Source organism: Tupaia chinensis, unplaced genomic scaffold (genome assembly GCF_000334495.1).
Source record: "Tupaia chinensis unplaced genomic scaffold, TupChi_1.0 Scaffold139457_1, whole genome shotgun sequence".
Lineage (NCBI taxonomy): Eukaryota > Metazoa > Chordata > Mammalia > Scandentia > Tupaiidae > Tupaia > Tupaia belangeri.
The window spans coordinates 2,568,262-2,591,341 of NW_006199342.1; the positions used below are offsets into that span (position 1 = coordinate 2,568,262).

The 23,080-nt window shown below is 36.7% G+C and overlaps 1 protein-coding gene and 1 pseudogene across 1 annotated transcript in view; one reads left to right on the plus strand and one right to left on the minus strand.

Moving 5' to 3' along the window:
- Nucleotides 1-23,080, minus strand: part of EPM2A (EPM2A glucan phosphatase, laforin) — an 82,777-nt gene that overhangs the window by 53,707 nt on the left and 5,990 nt on the right. The gene's annotated exons all lie outside the window — the stretch shown is intronic.
- The window catches only part of LOC102472066 (UBX domain-containing protein 2A pseudogene), a 7,337-nt pseudogene continuing 4,300 nt past the window's right edge, over nucleotides 20,044-23,080 (plus strand).

Here is a 23,080-nt window from a genome sequence, read left to right on the forward strand (position 1 = left end):
GCGTCCCGGACCCGGTGGCTTAAAACTCACGCCGGGCGCGTGTGCGTGCGTGCCCAAGATCCCGAGAGGAGAATGGAGGAGAAGGGATTGCGGTGTGACCATCCCCCCTGGGGGGTGATTTCTCGCTTTCTGTCTCTATGTCTCTCTCTGTCTGTCTGGCGAGCGCACGCGCCCTATAGCAAAAACCTCTCAAAAAAAAAAAACAAAAAGTGGTATACTAAAGTGTCAGTTGTATAATTTTCTGCACAGACTACACAATTCCAACATTGTGTAAGAGCATAGAACAGCAGAAAATCATGTGAGGAACGGGCAACACAAGCCAAAACATAATAATTAAACTTTCTATATTACTAAAACTTTTAAATGTAGAAAATAAAAAAGAGGAGATTTGATCTACCATACTCAGAAACCAATACTAATTTCCAGTTGCCTACAATGCTTTCCAAAGTCTGTTGAGTTCATAATACCTGGCCTAGATTCTAGTTCACTTTTATTGCTGTAGTAATGATAGGTGTGTGTAATTTATGTGTAATATCACTTCCTGGTTTTGTAAATTACAAGGGGTCTCCTAAAGCTCATAGAAGGGCCAGTCCTGTAGCACGGTGGTTAAGTGCAGTACATACAAAATGGATCCCACATGGGTCAAGTCCCAGCCTTAGTGGCTTAAAAATACACTGCGTGCATGTGCATACATGCTCAAAATCATGATGAATGGAGAAATGGAGGAAAAGAATTACAGCATGTCCAAACTCCATATTGAGGCAGTGTGCTCTCTCTCTTTGCCTCTCTCTCTCATGAGTGCATGTGCTCTCTATTAAAAAATAAAAACTCCTATGGAAAATGTGTATTACAAAAAACATGCATAAATTTCAAAATTTTTTGCACCAAAATAAGCTTGTACTTTAGTTTCATTTTTCTATAAACTTTTCAAAGCCCCCAATAAAGTTTAAGAATAAAATATAGCAGAAGATGTGGCTTATAGTTTGATAACTGCTATTGAATTGCTAATATTAACTTAAAATCAATTTATACTTAGTGAGTCCTGTATTTTCAATAGAATTAACTTTTAAGACTCCTAAAATTTTCATTAATATTACTGCATCTCTAAAGTCCCTTATTTTCACTGTATAGAGTTGGACTTTTCCTCAAATCCTGGACTTATTGCCTTGAATGCTACATTGGCAATGTATGCATACATACTCAAAATCTAGCAAAGCAGGAGAAATTATTGGAGTGTGATCATGCCCCAACAGAGGTATGTTTTCTGGCTTTCTTTCTATCTCTCCCTGGCAAGGGTGCACTCTTTGGCAATTTTTTTTTAGAGGTTTTTGCTATAGGGCACGTGCACTCACCAGAGAGACAGAGAGAGGCCGAGAGACAGAAAGCCAGAAATCACCCCCCAGGGGGATGGCCACACCACAATCCCTTCTCCTCCATTCTCCTCTCAGGATCTTGGGCATGTACGCACATGTACCCAGCATGAGTTTAAGCCACCGGGTCCGGGACTCGAACTGCGGTTGACTACATGGGAGTTCAGAGACATAGCCATTACGCCAGCTGCTGGTCCCAGCAATTTTTTTTTTTTAAAGAGAAAAAGATAAGTAATGCCTCAAAGCAGCCGAGAAAAGCTTTCTTGTCCTTTCTGCCAAGTGAGGACACAGTTAGAAGGTGCCATCTATAAACCAGAAAGAGGATCCTCACCAGATACCAAATCTGCTGGTTCCTTGATCTTGGGCTTTCCAGCCTCCAAAACTGTGAAAAATAAATTTCTGTTATTTATAAGCTACACAATTTATAGTGTATCATTGTAGCAGCCTGAACAGACTAAGATATCCAAGTTCTGTAATTTCCTAGAAGATCTTATAGGACTCAGCATATAGTTGCCCTCAGAGCTGAGATTTCATTAGAACAAAGAGGGAAAGTTGTCACATAAGGATTTTGTATAGAGCAAAGAAGGAAATACATGAGGAGAAATCTGGCGGAAACCAGATACAAGCTTCCAAGAATCCTCTCCTACTGGTTAATTCCTCCAGCAGCGAGTAGTGACAACACATGGGAAGTGTTGCCTACCTGGGAAGCTCATCGGACTTACTGGAAACATTTTTTATTGGGGGCTGGTATATAGGCACACTCTACCTAGCATATGCCAAAATTTTAGACTCCCAGAAAGAAGGCAGGTGTTCAACACAAATACAATGTATGCAAAGTTTAGGCATAGAGACCCACACATATCATTTAGGGAGTTTGTTTTTTGTCTTTTTAATTTTTACAAATGGGCACATGTGCTCAATAGAGAGACAGGGGAAGTAAGAAAGCACCCTCCACCATGGGGCATGGTCATGCCACAAGTTCTTCTCCTCCATTTCTCCCTCCTTTTGGGATTTTGAGAAGTCATGCAAACATGCCTATCATGTTTTTAGATTACCAGGTCTGGCACTCAAACTCTAAAACATTGCACAATTCTGTATTTCTAACTTTTTTATTCTTTATATTTCTTCACCCTCTCTACTCTACTCCTATCTGACCATTTTATCCATTGAAATTTGTACAGGTTGAAGTCAGCAGGTGGCGTGATGGTTGAGGTGCTGAACTCCCACATAATTGATCACAGTTTAAGTCCTGGACCTCGTAGCTTGCTTTCTCACTTTCCCTCTCTCTCTCTTTGCCTCTCTCTAGTGATTGTTAATGTCCTATAGCAAACTTAAACAATAGTAACAACTGGGACTAGCAGTTAGCATAATGGCTATGTCGCTGGATTCACATGTAGTCGACTACAGTTTGAGTCCCAGACCCAGTGGCTTAAACTCACGCCAGGCACATGTGCGTACGTGCCCAAGATCCCTAGAGGAGAATGCAGGAGAGGGGATTGCGGCGTGGCCATCCCCTCTGGGGGGCGATTTCTCGCTTTCTGTTTCTCTGTCTCTCTCTGACTTTCTGGCGAGCGCACAGGCCCTATAGCAGAAACCTCTCCAAAGAAAATAGTAATGATAATAATAATAAATTAAATTAAATAAATAATTCTTTAGAAAAAAAAGAAAGAAATGTATACAGGTCATACTTAGTTACTTCTAAAAATCATCTTCTCTGAATTGTGAGAATCCTGGGCAGTCTAGAGAATCAAAAGAAAGAGAAGGAATTCAGAATGATGGTGGATAAGTACTGAATTTGTAGTAATTCAGCTGTCATTTCCTCTGCCCAACCTGTGACACCACACAGGGTCTACCCATAAATCTTAAAAGCTTCACATAACTCCTGGATGCCAAAGGAGAATGAGTCATTAAGGTGAATGAAGTCTGTCATTCAACCTATACATATAAATGCACCAGTTAAATGAAGGTATCGTGTTAAAAACAGTGAATGGACATGAAGCTGAATTCAGAGATATACCCTGCACCAAAGGAGTATATAGTCTTTTAATGAAAAAGTTAAGATGCATCATTATATAGTTTTTGTATAGAGTTAGCATAGTGCAGACAGTGAAGTTGGAAACACGACAGTGAATGAAACAGACAAGTTTCTCTCCTCATTGCCAGAAAAGAATTCCTATAGGAGGTGACATTAAGGAGGGAGCCTGATCAATATCAGAATATGTCACTATGATGGCATGTTGTCAACATCATGGAAAACAGATGACATGGTTAAAATGCTGTTGCCAAAGAAGCCATATGAAGCTGAATGAGATAATCTCTTGATCCAGAGTATTTATTTACATTATTTTCAGAATGCCATGCACAGTATTTGAAGTCTCAGAACAATCCCTGATCTTGTACAAGGCTCTTTTAAATTCCTTTGATGGCCTGGCAGGATGGAATTTTTCTACTCCTATGAATAAAAATGGGCACAATTCAATATTATAATTCTAAAGGGAAAATATTATTTTAGTTCTCATGCTTATTAGCTTATTTTTAAGAAAATTCTAGAAATATTTTTCAGTATTCACAAAAATCAGGCAGGGTTCACTTTAGAGAATTTCAATAACAGGTTTAGAAACAAAACTAAAATTAGGCTCGCAGCCACTATCACCACCTGTTGGTATTGCCCATGCCACCTATGAGTGCCACTGCTACTAGTTTGTGCTCCACCTCTCCACTCAGACTCCAGCACATCAGGAGGAGAGAGGTTGGGGTAGCCAGTGGAATATCGCTGGGGAGGACCAACCACCACCATCTCTATAGCCTCAGGTAAATGGGCCCTGGCAACTACCTGTGAGCAGCCTCCACAGAGAGAAGAATCAGACAGGATCATCAGGAAGCAAAGGGAGTCAGCAGGAAAAAAAACTAGTTTACATGGTTTTCACTTGCAAAAGTAGAGAGGAGCCAATCACCTGAAAATGGTAAGGCTCTGAAGGCTTCCCCTCCAGATGAGAAAAATGAGAGAAACCCTCCACTAAAACTCCCAACCCCAGGTTCCCACCTTAGATTCCAGCACTCTTATCCACAGAAGAGCAAGGAAACTGGCGTGGAGCTAACATAAATCATAGTGAAGAGCAATAGCAAACAGATAAAAGAAAAAATAAATAAAAATTGGACCTCCCACACAACCCCACTCAAGCAGACAAGAGAGCTAAACCATCCTGCAAACCAACCAGCGGGAGAGCTCCATTTATAATTAAGTCTTCACGGCCCATAGGGATCAGAAGACACAACAATGGCAAGAACATAAGGGACCTCAGAAATGTCAGAAAAAGAATTCAGAATAGTCATTATAATAAAGCTCAATGAAATGCAAGAAAAAACAATCAGTTCGTAGAGATGAGAAAGTCATTCCAAGACATAAAGAAGGAATTCCATAAAAATGATAGACACCATAAAAGAAGAATCCAACAGAACTTGTGAATATGAAGAATATAATGCAGGCAGGGAATCAAAAATCTCCTTCAAAAGTATTAAGAGCAGATTAGACCAAAAAGGACAAATAATCTCTGAGCCTGAGGACAAAATTTCCAATCCAATCCAAGCCACTGTAAAGAATAGACCTCCCTCAAAAAAAAAATAAAAAATGAGGACAAGTTACAGGAAACTCTAAACACCTTTAAGCAACTGAATAGCTTCATAATGGGTATTCCCAAAGGTGAAGAGATGGGCAAAGGCATAGAAGATCTATTTCATAAAAACTTTCCAAATATAGAGAGACATACAGACTTCAAGATTCAGAAAATACAAAGAACACAAAATAGATTCAACATAAGAACAATTCTTTTCAAGGCACATAATAGCCAAATTGGTAAAAATAATAAACAAAAACAAAATTCTAAAACTGGCAAGACAGAAACATAAAATTACTTACAAAAGTTATCCCATCAGAAACCTCAGAGCTCTCATCCAAAACAAAGAAAGAATGGGAAGACATATTTAAACTCTGAAAGAAAAATGTCAACCAAGAATACTATACTTGGCAAGATTATCCCTCAAATGGAAAGGAGATATAAAATCATTTGCATATTAAACCAAAACTGAAGTAATTTACCAATACTAGACCAGTTCTTCAAGGAATACTTAAAGAAATACTACATCAGGAAAACAAAAGGGAGACAAATAGGAATAAGAGAACAAAAAACAACTAAGGAAATGACTAACAAAATGGCAGGGATAAGTCTGCACATATTGATAATAATATTGAATGTCAATGGATTAGATTCCTACTATTGAAAGACACACACCGGTTGAATGGAGAAAACAAAAAAGGAGTCTTTTATCTACCACTTACAAGAAACACATCTCACTGATAAAGACATACACAGACTGAAAGTGATGGGCTGGAAAAAGTGATTTCATGTAAACAGAAACCCTAAAAAAAAGCTGGAGTTGCCCTACTGTTGCCTAACTGTCTGTATCAAACAGACGAGATAGACTTTGAGACAAAAACTGTAAAAAGAGACAAGAAAGAACACTATATTGTACTAAAAGGATTAATTCATCAAGAAGATAGGACGATTTTAAATATTTACACACCCCATACTGGGGCATCCAAATCTGTAAAAGAAAGACAGCTAGATTTAAAGGGAGAGATAGACTACAAGATAGTAACTGGAGATTTCAACACCCTACTGTTATCACTGGATAGGTCATCAGCACAAAAAAATAAACAAAAAGACACAGGATCTAAATGATACATAAACCAAATGGACTTGACCTGATAATTACAAAACATTTCACTTAACAGCAACAAAATACACATTTTTCTCATCCCCACATGAGAAGTTTCCAAAGACTAACCACATAATAGGACACACAAAAAAAGGCCTTTACAAATTTTAAAGTATAGAAATTATAAACAGCATTTTTTCTGACCACAGTGGAATTAAACTTGAAATTAACAACAAAAAGAGCCCTAAAATACACAATAACAGGGTCAGCAGGTGGCATAGTGGTTGGGATGCTAGACTCCCACGTGGCAGACCACAGTGCGAAACCCAGACCAGCAACTTGAAACTCACACCAGGTATGTGTGTGTGTGTGTGTGTCCAAAATCCTGAGAGGAAAATAGAGGAGAAGGGATTGTGGCATGGCCAACTGCTTGGGCAGTGGTTTCTCACTTTCTGTCTGTCTCTGTCTCTACAGCAAGCACTCATGCTCTTTGGCAAAAATCCCACAAAAAAGGGGCCGGCAGGTGGCATGGTGATTAAGGGCGCTGGACTCCCACATGGCTGACTGCGGTTCGAATCCCGGACTTGGTGGCTTGCTTTCTCACTTTCCTTCTCTCTCTCTCTCTCTGTCCTTCTCTGGTCAAATTAAAATAAATAAATGAATAAATAAAGTTAAATAAAAAATAATTCTTTAAAAAAAATCCTACACACACAAAAAAAATACATAAGTACATGGAAACTAGACACTATTCCTAAACAACTTCAAACTATTGATGAAATTAAGAAATCAAAAGATTTATCAAAAGCAACAATAATGAACACATGATTCTGTACAATCCTTGGACACAGCAAAAGCAGTCATAAAAAGGAAATTCATAGCAATTTGTGTCCACCTACTGATGCAACTCAAACAACTAGAAAAACAACAACAACCAAAAAAAAAAAAAAACAGAAGATGAGACCAGCAGATGGTGTAATGGTTACATTGCTGGACTTCCACATAGTCTACTATGGTTTGAGTCCCAGATCCAGCAGGTTATAACTCATGCTAGGCGCATGTGCATGAGTGCCCAATATCCCAAGAGGGGAATGGAGGAGAAGGGATTGCAGTGTGGTCATCACCCCTGGGGGGTGATTTCTCGCTTTCTGTTTCTCTGGCTCTGTCTGTCTCTCTGGTGAGTGCACATGCCCTATAGCAAAAACCTCTCTTAAAAAAAAAAAAAAAAGAAAAGAAATAATAAAGATTAGAGCAGAAATAAATTGAATTGAAAATAAAAGAATTTTTAAAAATTAAAGAAACAATAAGTTTGGTTTTTTAAGAAGAAAATCAAAATTGGCAAACCATTAGCTAGACTAATTAAAAAATAAAAGGGAACCAGGTAAATAAAATCACTAGTGAAATAGGCAATATTAAATATAATAGAAATACAAAAGATCATGAGAGACTACACTCCAAAAAACTGGAAAATCTAGATGAGATGGACAATTTCTGGACACATATGATTTACCTAGATTAAAGCAAGGAGAAACTGAAAGCCTGAATAGACCAATAATAAGTAATGAGATTAAATTAGTAATAGTCTTCTAACAAGGAAAAGTCCATGTCCAAAGGCTTCACTTGGAATTCCACAAAACTTCTTTTTTAAGAGAGATTTTTGCTACAGGGCATATATGCTCATCAGAGAGACAGAGAGAGTGAGAAAGCAAGAAATCATCCCCCAGAGGAGATGGCCATGCAGCAATCCCTTCTCCTCCATTTTCCTGTCAGGATTTTGGGCACACATGCACACATACCTGGTGCGCATTTCAAGCCTCTTTGTCTGGGACTCAAACCACTGTTGGTCAGGTGGGAGTCCAGCTACATAACCATTACCCCATCTGCTGGTCCCAAATTCTACAAAACTTTTAAAGAAGACTTAAGACTTAACCCTAATCCTCTTCAAACTATTTCTAAAGATCCCAAAGGAAGGAATCATTTCAAACTCATTCTATGAGGCTTCCATCATGTTCATACCAAAAGAGGACAAGGATATAACAAAAAAGAAAATTACAGACCAATAACCCTGATAAACACAGATGCAAAAATTCTCAATGAGATACTAATTGAATCCAACAGCACATTAAAGAGATTATCCACCATGACCAGGTAGATTTCACCCCAGTGTTGCAAGGATGATTCAACACACACACACAAAAAAAAACAATAAATGTGATACATCACATTAACAGGAGGGAAGATTAAAAACCTTATGGTCATATCAACAGATGTAGAAAAAGCATTTGAGGCCGTAAAACATCATTTCATGATTAAGAGTCTCAGCAAAATTGGTATACAAGGGACATTCCTCAACACAATAAAAATACATATATGACAAACCCATAGCTAAACCATCATGCTGAATGGGGAAAAGCTAAAAGCTTTCCCACTAAAAACTGGAGTAAGGTGAGGCTGACCATTTTTTCCACTTTTTTCCTACATTGTGCTGAAAGCCCTAGCCAACACAGACAAGAGAGTAATATGAAAGGCATACAAATAGGAAAAGATCATTGAAATTGTCCATATTCACAGATTAAATAGTTACATACATAGAAAATCCAAAAGATTACATGAAGAAACCCCTAGAAGTGATAAATGAATACAGTAAAGTGGCCAGATACAAAATCAATATACAAAAATCTAGTGTCTTTATACTGAACAGACTGAGATGCAATTGAAGAAAGCTATCCCATTTAATAAAGTCATACACAGCTATGCACAAATCTAGGAATAAACCTAACCAAAGAGGTGAAAGAACTCTACAATGAAAACATAAAAAACTGAAAAGAAATTTGGCATAATACCAAAACATGAAAAGACACCCCTTTTTCTTGTATAGGAAGAATCGATATAGTCAAATGTCAATTCTACCCAAATTAATTTATCAATTCTATGGGATTTTGAAATTCCCAGTGAAATTCTTCACAGAAATAAAAAAAAAGTCTTGAAACATAGAAAGCCCTGTATTATTAAAACTATACTGTGCAAGAGGAATAAAGTAGGAGGCATCTCTCTACCCAATCTCAAACTATATTACAAAGCTGTGATAAGCAAAACAGTATGGTACTGTACAAAAACACATAAACCAATTGTTCATGTTAGAGTATTCAGGATCCAGCTAATGACATGGTGGTCAAGGTGACTAGATCCCACATGGTTAACTTCATAGTTCAAGTCCTGAACCCAACATCTTGAAATATATGCTGAGTAAATGTGCACATGTGTTTATTATACTGAGAGGAGAATGGAAAAGATTTGGCATGGCCAGTTCCCCAGAGGATTATTTCTCTCTCTTTCATATTCCCTGTCTCTTTCTCCAGTGAGTGTATGAGCTCTATAGAAAAAAAAAACTAAAAACAATAAAAATTTTAAAAAGGAATAGAGAATTTAGAAATAAATCCCAAAACATATAGCCAACTGATTCTTGACAGTGTGGAAAAGAAAGTCTCTTCAGCAAATGGCACTAGAAGAATTGGATATGCACCTGCAAAAAAAAACAAAAAAAAATTAGACCCCTATCTCTTACTATTAACAAAGATCAACTCAAAATGGATGAAATATCTAAATGTAAAGCTTCAAATTATAAAAACTACGGTAGAAAACACAAGAGAAACACTTGAAGACATTAAAGAAGGCAAAAGTTTCTTAAGTTGAAGACCCCAATATGTAGGCAACAATTTTCAAAAATAGACAATTGGTATTTAATCAAGATAAAGCTTTTGTGCAGCTAAGGAAACAATAATTAGGGTGAAAAAACAACCCACGGAACAGGAGAAAATATTTACAGTGTATCCTTACACAAGGGACTGATAACTAGAATACCTAAGGAATTTAAGCAACTCAGCTGCAAAAGAAAGGAAAGGAGGAAAGAAAGAAAGAAAGAAAGAAAGAAAGAAAGAAAGAAAGAAAGAAAGAAAGAAAGAAAGAAAGAAAGAAAGAAAGAAAGAAAGAAAAGAAAGAAGGGAAGAAGGAGAAAGAAAGCATAACAACAGAAATTCCATGAATACTCCAATTAAAAAATGGGCAAATGAGCTGAATAGATGATTCTTTAGTCATAAGGGAAATGCAAATCACAACTCCAGTGATATCATTTAACCCTAGGCAGTGACAGTGATAAAAAAAAAAAATAAAGAATGACAAAGGCTGGAGAGGCAGGGTGAAAGAAAACCCTCCTGCACTGTTGGTAGAAGTGTAAATTAGTACAGCCACTGTGGAAAACAATACAAGCTTCTTCAAAAACCTGCAAATAGAGCTTTCATATGACCCAGACCCAGTAATCCCACTTCTTGGTATCTACCCAAAGAATAGGAAAACACTCAGTAGGAAAGACACTTGCACGTCTGTGTTCATTGCAGCATTATTCACAACTGCTAAGACATGGAATGGACCCAAATGCCCAAGAACAGATGACTAGATTGAAAAAATGTGGCACATTTACATTGTGAACACTACTCAGTCATAAATGACAACAAAATCCTGTCATGTGATACAAAGCAGATGAATATAGAAAACTTAATGCTAAACAAAACATGAAAGACAAACATTGTATGTCTCTGCACAATATATACTGAATATCTGCTCTCAATGGCAGAAATCGAATGATTCAAAGATACAATAGTAGGAGAACAAGTGTAGATGCCAAAGACTGAATAGGAGAGGGGTGGATATTTAAGACAAATGGGAGGAGCTTAGGGAAAAACATTTAACAGATACAAGAATATAAAGTTCTCTATTAAAAATGTTATATATGCTAATATCGTTTATTTGACTGTCAAACGCTGCATGCATCCTTTGAGAAATCATATTATATGCTATAAAAATATACAACAGCTAAATGTAAACAAAAAATAATGAAATTAAAAAAGAACATATTAACATTCAAGATATTTGAGAATAATTTTAAATTTACCTTCAAACTGCACATAACTTACTTTAAAACATCATCTCTTATAAATACTTTTAAATACATAAGTAGCTCAGTTTGACTTATAGTTTCTACTAGGTGTAAGGAGAAATTAAAATGTAATTTAAATGCCTAACAACAAATCTGTATTTTGGTTGCAAAAATAATGGACCATTTATATATATATATATGAAATTTTCACATCATAAAAAATTAAAAATTTAAAAAAAATTAGATTAGAAGAGAAATAAAGATAAACTGAAAATAATGCCTACCATTTTTTTCATTCTTCTTTTGATTAATTTGAGACATTAATCTTTCTGGTTCTATTTTCGAGGCACATGTTGTACATTTTTTAATGGAAGATAGTCTTCCTATCCAACTCACAGGATTTATTTTCATCATTTGGATGTATTTAGTTCTTCTTTTGACCTTTGCTTTTTTATTTATATTCTACTTTAGTCCCTTTCTTCAATTTGTTCCTTGTCCTACTATGCTAGTCTTTCTTAACTACTTTATACCTAATAACGGATTTGACTTTCAATATAAGTGGTATTTTGTAACAACTTGTTTGGTCCGTTGGGGTCTAAGGCAGCCACAGGGCTGATTTTTATTAGAACTTCAGAAACACAGAGTAGCTTCTTGTTAAAAAAAATATTTCAAGTTCATTTTAAGGACAATTTCATGCTCTAATCAAAAGACTGTCATTTTGCTCTTAAAAGAGTAGAAGATTTACAATCTCTGTCCCCAGAGTCTGCTGAACTCAGACATTTGGGCACTCAGGTGATACATTTGTTTGGGCTGCCCTTCAACTTTGTCCTAAACTGTTAATACATAATCCTCATCAGTTCAGGACATCACAAGACTGTGTGTGCTTCCTTAAATATCTGAAATAAAACTTCATTCCCATAATTTTTCTCAGTACACTACCTTTATGTGTACTCTATATTTTACTACTGTGGTTTTTCTCAAAAAATAGTTATTTGCTCTAGCAAGAAAGCAGTGCAATACAAATATCTTTAAATAACTTGAAGGAATTAGTCAAGTCAGCGAGACCAAATACTTTAAGCCCAAGTTGGATAGTAAATACTGTCTGCATCTGTCCAAGCATGCAGTCGTATTTTATCCTCTCTTTATTTTGCATTTTATTTATAGATATGTTCCATTAAATGACTGACCTGTTCTGCACACCATAGTATTTTACAAATTTATGAGCTTCTTATTTTTAATGAGGACCTGTAGTTTGGATTCACCATTTACAACACAATAGATGACTTCTGCTCCTAAACTCATTATTTCTTCTTCTCATTACTATTACTAGAACTCTGAGATATTTTCAGTCAGAGAGTTGGTTGGGTTGTTTTTACTTATATTTCTAAAAGTGGAAATCCCAGATGTCTTTCCCATTCTTTTCATGTAAAATAAAAACAAAAGGTCTTATTTTAAGTCTTATTCTATAGCATAGAATTCAGATCACTGAATTTCAGAAGAAAGTGAGTTTTCGTTAAAATTCAATTCATAACTAAGCAAAAAAATGTACTCTGGGATGACATTTGCCTTACAAGGCTATTTCACAAACCTAAACAGGTAGAAAATCTATTATGGCTTTTGTAAGTTAAAGTAGTAAAAACTATTAATAGGGTTTTTCCCCTAAATTCAAAGGTGGCTTTAATTTTTAGTCAAATCAATGTCAATTGTCAATCTTGCCAGTGGGTTAGACACCTTTATATCATTTTTAATTTTTATTGTTTGGTAGATATTTTTGGCCATAGGGCGCATGCACTTGCTGGGGAGAGAGTGAGCAATCAACCCCAGGGGGATGGACATGCCCCAGTTCCTTCTCTTTTCTTCTCTTCATACTTTGGGCACATATGTACACACAAGATTTTGGCATGATTTTCAAGATATTGGGTCTCAAATCAGTCATTAACCACCACACCACCTAATGCCCCTGACTTCCTATAATTTTTTTAATTTGTATTTTGTTATTTTATTTAGAAATAATTGTTTCTAGGCTTAGAGACTTTCCCTTATATGAATTTCTGAAATATTTTTAAGACTGCATAGTTGGATATGTTTAAATTAAATTACAAAAAATGCCTTAACTTACTCAAACAGTTTCAAAGGAGATGCAATGGAGTATCAGCCACCTGACTTACAAACTAAAAAATATTTAAATATAGATAATTTCTTAGAAGCTGTTACTATTTTGTAAATTTTAAAAAGGATTATTTATTCAATTTTATTATTATTTTAATTTGCTATAGGGCATGTGCTCTCACTAGAGAGAAACAGAGAGTGAAAGTGAGAAGGCAAGCTGCCAGGTCCAAGATTCAAACCATGATCGACAGTATAGGAGTCCAGTTCTTTAACCACCACACCACCTGCTAGCCCCAGAAACTATTACTGTTTCTGAGGTTAAAAAAAAATCTATAACATTTTTAAGTTTATCTCAATACAAAGTTGATAATGTCCACCAACTTGATTTTTGTATTGTGCCCCAACCAGCCTTTCCACACATTACAAAGCAGGCTTTGCAGTCACAGAGTAAATAGGATGAGGTGACAGAACTTGCGAAAGATACTACGTCGATCACATGCTCTGGAGTTGTAGAAGGCAACAGTCCTATACTCAAAACTCTATGAAATTTTATTTTTTTAAGTAATGATAAAAGTACAATTTTTAAGACATAATTTTGCTTTCTCCAGAAGGTCTATTCTGTTAAATAGTACAATTATTGGGGCCAGCAAGTGGTATGGTGGTTAAGACATTGGACTCCTCCATGGTTGATGATGGTTCAAACCTAGATCCAGTGGCTTGAAAATTTCACTGGGCATGTGTGTGTTCATGCCCAAAATCCCAGGAGGAGAATGGAAAAGAAGGGATTGCAATATGGCCATCCCCCTGGGGGTTGATTTCTCATTTTTCCTCTCTCTGTCTCTATCTCACTCTGTCTCTATCTTTATCCAATGAGCACACACACCCTATGGCAAAAACCTTAAACAAACAAAAAAAGAACATTTATTGAAAATATTTTATTAGGATGAGAAAATAATGTGAGATAAATAAAGTTATTTTTTTATTTCATACAATTTTAAGTACTATGACTTTTTCCTTTATTTAAAAAAAATCCAAAATTAAATAATAATAATAGTTCTGAAAGTGAAGTCACAGTTTAAATGTAGCAAGATTTAAATGGGAATTCAAACATCTTGATTTACTTGAAAACAAGTTGAAAAATCTCAGAGAAATAAAAAGTAACTTAATTGTATTAATTTTTTCATGGTAATACATAGTTTATTTGCCTCTATCATGGATTATTTGTTTCTACAGGAGAGACTGGGTCTAGCTGAAACTTTTTTCCCTCACCTGGAGAAAGTAGGCACTCAAAAGGTATTTGATGAACAAATAAATGGAATGCAAACAGCTAAAAGGCACTTCAATATAAAAATAAATTTTTGTCATTGCCACAGGGTGAGTGTAGTCACCAGACAGAGGAGGAGGAGAGCAGGAAGAAAGCATCTTCAATGCCGTATGGTCACACTGCAATTCCTTCTCTTTTAATTCTCCATCCTGTCAATATTTGTGGCACAAACACATGCACCCAGCTTGGTTTTCAAGCTGCTAGAACTGGGATTGAAACTGCCATAGGCCATGCGGGTCCACTCCCTTAACCACTAAGCTATAGTGCCAACTTACCTGATCATCACATTAAGAACAGAAAGTACAAAACATTTTAAATCTGTTTATATGTGGCCTTCAATCTCATATTGTTGATAGTTAATAAAATATCAAAAAGACAATGCAGCAAATGAAGAGCATTAAGAGGAAAAAGAGACAGAAAAAGACACACTGGGTAAGACAGACTGGGAGACAAGGCACAGTTACAGAGAGAGTGGGAAACCAATAGGAGTGGGGAGCAGAGAGAAAAGTAGACTGGAAATACCAAAAATTGTAGAGAAATAGAAAAGAAAGGACAGCATAAAATACACATAAAGCTTGACAGACAAGGGTATGCTCCTATCTGAAGTTTAATAAATGTCATTCCATAAGCCACAGTTCACTGGGGCCATGAATTTCTGCATTTAAACTTATGAGTCATTTTTAAAATGTGAATTAATTAGTTAATTACTGTTCATTTTCAGGGTTTTTTCCTACTCCTTTTTTCTTTTTTTTGTCTAGTTAGTGACAGTGGCAAGGACAAAAACATTCGTCGGGTATTATTAAATCAGGCTGGGGAGACACCATGCCCCATGGCTCTGTCTTGACAATGCATATTTACCTAAATGTAAGAAAGTCCTTTCACAAAGTGAAGAAAATCTTTAGTAATAAAATATTAAATAATAAATATATTATTTAAGTTGAACATTTCAGCAATATCTAACAAAATATTGGGCCAATAGTATGTAATCAAAGGGACACGTTTAATTTCAGCCTTTTTGTTTGTATTTTTTCTTAAATAGGACTAATGTTAACCAGATCCAGTGGCTTGAAAATTTCACTGGGCATGTGTGTGTTCATGCCCAAAATCCCAGGAGGAGAATGGAAAAGAAGGGATTGCAATATGGCCATCCCCCTGGGGGTTGATTTCTCATTTTTCCTCTCTCTGTCTCTATCTCACTCTGTCTCTATCTTTATCCAATGAGCACACACACCCTATGGCAAAAACCTTAAACAAACAAAAAAAGAACATTTATTGAAAATATTTTATTAGGATGAGAAAATAATGTGAGATAAATAAAGTTATTTTTTTATTTCATACAATTTTAAGTACTATGACTTTTTCCTTTATTTAAAAAAAATCCAAAATTAAATAATAATAATAGTTCTGAAAGTGAAGTCACAGTTTAAATGTAGCAAGATTTAAATGGGAATTCAAACATCTTGATTTACTTGAAAACAAGTTGAAAAATCTCAGAGAAATAAAAAGTAACTTAATTGTATTAATTTTTTCATGGTAATACATAGTTTATTTGCCTCTATCATGGATTATTTGTTTCTACAGGAGAGACTGGGTCTAGCTGAAACTTTTTTCCCTCACCTGGAGAAAGTAGGCACTCAAAAGGTATTTGATGAACAAATAAATGGAATGCAAACAGCTAAAAGGCACTTCAATATAAAAATAAATTTTTGTCATTGCCACAGGGTGAGTGTAGTCACCAGACAGAGGAGGAGGAGAGCAGGAAGAAAGCATCTTCAATGCCGTATGGTCACACTGCAATTCCTTCTCTTTTAATTCTCCATCCTGTCAATATTTGTGGCACAAACACATGCACCCAGCTTGGTTTTCAAGCTGCTAGAACTGGGATTGAAACTGCCATAGGCCATGCGGGTCCACTCCCTTAACCACTAAGCTATAGTGCCAACTTACCTGATCATCACATTAAGAACAGAAAGTACAAAACATTTTAAATCTGTTTATATGTGGCCTTCAATCTCATATTGTTGATAGTTAATAAAATATCAAAAAGACAATGCAGCAAATGAAGAGCATTAAGAGGAAAAAGAGACAGAAAAAGACACACTGGGTAAGACAGACTGGGAGACAAGGCACAGTTACAGAGAGAGTGGGAAACCAATAGGAGTGGGGAGCAGAGAGAAAAGTAGACTGGAAATACCAAAAATTGTAGAGAAATAGAAAAGAAAGGACAGCATAAAATACACATAAAGCTTGACAGACAAGGGTATGCTCCTATCTGAAGTTTAATAAATGTCATTCCATAAGCCACAGTTCACTGGGGCCATGAATTTCTGCATTTAAACTTATGAGTCATTTTTAAAATGTGAATTAATTAGTTAATTACTGTTCATTTTCAGGGTTTTTTCCTACTCCTTTTTTCTTTTTTTTGTCTAGTTAGTGACAGTGGCAAGGACAAAAACATTCGTCGGGTATTATTAAATCAGGCTGGGGAGACACCATGCCCCATGGCTCTGTCTTGACAATGCATATTTACCTAAATGTAAGAAAGTCCTTTCACAAAGTGAAGAAAATCTTTAGTAATAAAATATTAAATAATAAATATATTATTTAAGTTGAACATTTCAGCAATATCTAACAAAATATTGGGCCAATAGTATGTAATCAAAGGGACACGTTTAATTTCAGCCTTTTTGTTTGTATTTTTTCTTAAATAGGACTAATGTTAACCTCATGAAAGGGTTATTTTGAAACTTGGCACTGACATTCAAATCTATTTCTATAATCAGTTAGCTATGCAATTTTCCAACTTCTATGGTACCATTTGAATCATCCTTTCTCCTTCTCCTTGACTTAATTAGCAGTACCTAATTTGATTATCCTGAATCAAAGAAAGGCTCTTAAAACCCCATCAACTATAAATAGTATTACTCTGGCTGAGGCCCATTGATCAATGCATATGAGCTGATTTCTATCAGTGTGGCTCTTTCACATTCATTGCATCCCTGGGCTTTGTTTTCTTTGGAAAGTTCTGTAGTAAGGAAAACTCTTGGTGATGGCTATAAGCAATGAGACACACAAGAGGTCCTATTTCCAAACATTTGGTAACATTAGAACAGAAAAAAAAACATTCAATGTGAACTTTCAAATGACGGAGCACGCTTCTGATGGAAATGAGTTTTTAAAGACAGTTCGTTTTACACTATCACAGAACAGCTGGATGAAACGTATCCAAGTCCAGAAAGAGAGTCTGTTCCTTCTTCTTCCTACCCTCTTCTCTGGCTTCACTTTTTTTTTTTAATTCCTTTTAATTTTTCTAAGAAATAATTAAGAATCAACTATAAACACAGAGGTAACTTTATAGACATCATATACTTTACACCTAATATATTAATACTTTGCAGAAAAACAGTTTTTGGCCATTTAAATAAGCTTATTACTTTTGTAATAAAATGTGCATATTTTCAATTTATCATTTTTGAGAGGCTTAATAGTCTTTTTTAAAAATAATTATTTAGGGAACCAGCAGTTAGCGTAATGGCTATGTCGCTGGACTCCCACGTAGTCGACCGTGGTTCGCGTCCCGGACCCGGTGGCTTAAAACTCACGCCGGGCGCGTGTGCGTACGTGCCCAAGATCCCGAGAGGAGAATGGAGGAGAAGGGATTGCGGCGTGACCACCCCCCCTGGGGGGTGATTTCTCGCTTTCTGTCTCTATGTCTCTCTCTGTCTGTCTGGCGAGCGCACGCGCCCTATAGCGAAAAAACCTCTCTAAAAAAAAAAAAAAAAAAATTATTTATTTAATTTTTATTTATTCATTTATTTATTTTAATTTGACCAGAGAGAGGGGAAGAAAGTGAGAAAGCAAGCCACCAGGTCCAGGACCTGAAATGTCGTTGGCCATGTGGGAGTGTCTAGCACCTTAACCACCATGTCACCTGCTGGCTCCAATATTCTCTCTTGACTATTGAGTAATTTAGCTTTAGGTCTCTCTTCCCAACAAAAACTAGACATATCCTCCCAAAAAATAGTCTGGAAATGTGAAAGAAAAAAGTCATTCGATGATACTTGTTAAAGCCCAATAAGGCAGACTTTATTGAGGACTATCGTGATCTGTCCAAGGACAATGGCAATGAGATTTTCCCATGGGGAGATTGTAATTCCAAATATAGTATGGGCAACTGGCAACTTACAGCAAGGGAGCAGAGTAGATCTGTGTGGATGGAAAACTGCTAAGAGGAAATATCTGGGGTAAGAGGGCATCCTGGCTAACCCGACCCAACAGAATTCTTCCTGACGGCCAGGGGATGGTGGAAGCTAAAAATATGATCAGATATTGAAGGTGATCAGACAAGAGAGTGGCGTTTGCTAAACTAATTTTGCATATTTCTTTCCTAAAACTGGATCTACAAGGACGTTCATAGATAGGCCTAGGAGAGGGTACAGAAGCCTGACTAAAGTTTTGCCAAGCAAAGAATCTTTGTCAAAATAAACTTTTCAGTCCTTGAGGAGGTCACAATTTAAAAAAACACTGGTGACTTCCTACTTACTGCAAATGTGTCTCTGAGCTTTTGGGATTTTATATCTTAAGTTTCAATAAAATTTAGCATGAGGAATCACATCCAATATATTCAAGTTGGAGTACAAGTTAAAAAAAAAAAAAAAGCGGGACCAGCAGTTAGCGTAATGGCTATGTCGCTGGACTCCCATGTAGTCGACCGTGGTTCGAGTCCTGGACCCGGTGGCTTAAATTCACGCCAGGCTCAATTGCATGTGAGCCCAAGATCCCGAGAGGAGAAGGGAGGAGAAGGGAGGAGAAGGGAGGAGAAGGGAGGAGAAGGGATTGCGGCGTGGCCATCCCTCCTGAGGGGTGATTTCTCGCTTTCTGTCTCTCTGTCTCTCTCTGTCTTTCTGGCAAGCACACATGCCCTGTAGCAAAAAACTGGCAACCACACAGCCCCGTAAGAAAAAACCCCCAAAAAAAAAAAAAAAAAAAAAGCAATGTAACACAGCATAAACTATAGATTCTCTTATAAAATACCTTCCTCACCATCAACATGACTGTTCCTAGAGAGGACTACAATGAATATGTCTAAGGAAAGGGCACAGTAATAAAAATGATAGCAACTGAATTAAGAACATTAGCACTTCAAACAAGTCAAAGCAACCTGCTAGAGAAAGGAGTATTAAGTACAGGATCTGCAAGCTAGGAAAAAGTGAACTGAGACAAGCAGTTCATATTGTGGTTCAGGATAACAAAGTGGGGAAGGACAGTGAGGTGAGTTCAACTATCAGGTCTTCAGGAAAGTCGTGATATATTTTTCTGTTTTCCATGCAAAAATGCATCATGACTTTTCTGACAATCCAATACAAGGCAAATGATTGTATAAACATAACTTTTCAATAAATGGAATGAAGGTCCTTGGAGAAAAGGGTTTCAGTATCTTCTTATAATTAAGTCAACTTCTTTAGACTTAAATAGACTACATGAGTTTTAAAATTTGATTAGTGAACATAAGCACGATTTTTTTTTTGTCATGTGTCTGTATCCTGATTTGCATTGTAAACAGAAGTTGATGGTAACGGCACTACTACAAGAATATGGAGGCCCTGTCTTATGAGGATGAAATACTTGAGAGGCAGGTAGGGGAGACTCTGGGAAGAGCAGCCCTGCTGCTGATCAGCTGTCAGGACCTCGGAGACCTGCCCAGCTTTCGTTCCCACTTGGTTTCTCTAGAACATGAAGGAATTCTGTATAAGATACTTTTTCTTTCATAGAAGTAGCTAAGGGTTATAACGCATTGTTATGGTTTAATTTGCTCAATGTAGACCTCTTGTAATATGCTAAATTTATTTCTTTTTTAATTAGTCCAGTTCTGAGTCCTGTCCCAGCTATCGTATCATGTGACCTGAGAGTAGAAAACAGTTCTTTCACTATACAATGGTGCAAGTAAATGTTAACAGTGTGTACGCCTGGTGTGTGTGTGTGTGTGTGTGTGTGTGTGTTGGTAGAATCAGTATTTTTTCAGAGTAACATTTACATGTGTGAATCAATTAAGCTAATATTTTCATCATTATCAAGTGATTTATTGGAAACAGTAAGCCTATATGACATTCAAAGAGAAAAATTAAAAGGATTTAGGAAAAGAACAGAAAGAGCATTTTACAACATATCAAACCATGAAAATAAAGATCACACATTTTTAAAAAGTCTGTTATCAAAAAAGTCATAACAAGAAAGGCCTTTATGATACAGAAATAGCTGACGGCGAAATCAATTCTTATATTTAGTAAAAATTGTACGTTTTTGGTTTTTTTTTTTTTTTGGAGGGATTTTCACTGTAGGGCACGTGCGCTCATCAGACAGAGAGAGACATAGAGACAGAAAGCGAGAAATCACCCCCCAGGGGGGATGGTCACGCTGCAATCCCTTCTCCTCCATTCTCCTCTCGGGATCTTGGGCACGCACGCACACGCGCCCGGCATGAGTTTCAAGCCACCGGGTCCGGGACACGAACTGCGGTCGACTACATGGGAGACCAGCGACATAGCCATTACGCTAACTGCTGGTTCCCAAAATTGTATGTTTTGAACAGTGTTGTTGTTTGTTTTAAGAGGCTTTTTTGCTTTAGGATGTGTGTGCTCACCACAGAGAAAGAGAGACAGTGAGAGGGAAAGTGAGAAATCAATGCCCCAAGGGGAACAGCCGCGTCATGATCCCTTCTCCTACATCCGCATCCTGGAATCCTGAGCACTTATGCACGCATGCAAGTGCACACACACACGCGCACGCGCACACACACACACACACACACACACACGCACACACACCAGATCTGGGACTTTAACTGCGATTGACCTTGTGGAAGTCCAGCAATGTAACTACTAGGCTTTCTGCTGGCTCCAAACACTGTTTTCAAATTGATCCTTCTTCCATGGGTTTGAGATTCTGTCCCTTCTATTCTGTCAAACAGGGACCATGATCTAAGAAATGAATCATTTTAATGCAATTTAAACAGTCATAATCAATGATTGGCAAAGTATCTAAACACACCAGACCTCTACAAACAAAATATAAATATTTCCCAATATGCTCACTGACTCTGATATAAAACAACTGACTGGGCTTCCTGAAGTGGACCTCCCATAATGGTTGGCATAGTACATTTAATGCTAGATCTGAAAAACATAATATAGAATTCCCAATCTACCAATCCTCCACTTTAGCATGTTACTTAGACTCCTTTCAGATCTGGCCAGAATCACACAGAAAACCCTCAAAAGAAAGGCTAGCTGAGCTTGTCAAAAATATTCTGTCTTCTGTATGCATTTAAAATGAGAGAATAATGCTTCAGTTGTCATGGCCACTGTCATATGGGAATTGGGAGAGCCTTATAAAAATTAAAATTCATGAGTCGATACATTTACATTCCTTTAGTCACTCAGTTTATATACCTCATTCATACCTAAAACTCTTTTTACTTGTCTGATTATCTAGCTTCCCATGTCACTAAGAAAAGAGAAACAATCAAAAACTGAACTTCTACACGGTCTCACTGCAAGACTGACCTACCTGCACATATATCCAAATTCCCTGCCTTCCTAAGACCATGAAACTATGTGTTCTCCTGATTTGATTCATTCTTGCTTATACAAGAATTTATTCCTCCACTCCTTCTCTTTCTCTTCTTAATCATTTTCTCCACCCTCCAGGATCATTTTCATTTACATGGAAATATTCAGCAATAGTTCCCAGCTCATAAGTTGCTTTGCCCTATCTTACCTACCCTCATTTGTTTTGTTTCCTTTTGTAGTAAAATCCTACATTTTATAGTAAAATTACCATACTTACACACATAATGACTTATGAATTCAGTTTGCCAATTAGTTTGATAAAATATTCCCACTTTCGTACTACCTTTCCTAGTCATAGCCTGAGATCTGGCAATCCAGCTCTCTCCTTTCCAGACTCCCTTTTGTTTCCCAATGATTAAGACATTTCAACCACAATTTCAATAACAATGCTGTTGATAGCATACTTGGTGGTACAGAGTCCAGCTGCTTCCTTTAAAATTGTACTAATTCCACTGTAGCACTATCATCCAATACTGATTTTTTCACACACTTAAATGGACAGGTTTAAATGACTCTGTAAAAACAAGAATTAAGATGACATATTTGGTGACCAGCAGTTGGAGTAATGGCTATGTCGCTGGACTCCCCTGTAGTTGACCGTGGTTTGAGTCTCGGACCCGGCGGCTTAAACTCATACCAAGCGCATGTGCATGCTTGCCCAAGATCCCAAGAGGAGAATGCAGGAAAAGGGATTGTGGCATGACTATACCCCCCACCACAGCAAAAACTTCTCAAAAGCAAAACAAAACAAAACAAAACAAACAAACAAAACAGATAAATGCCAATTAAAATTACCTTCTTCCTTTGGCCAATAGTGTCTTGATTGTGAGCTACAGAATTAAGGCAAGGTAATGAGATTCTGTTGCTCATGGAATTTTGTGGCTATTCTCTATTTACTCCACAAGTGAATTTTTGGCAAAGTTTATTTATAAATGTGAGCAATGTAAAAAAAAAAAAAAAAAAAAAAAATTATAACAAAATGGGAAACAAATAACCTATTATT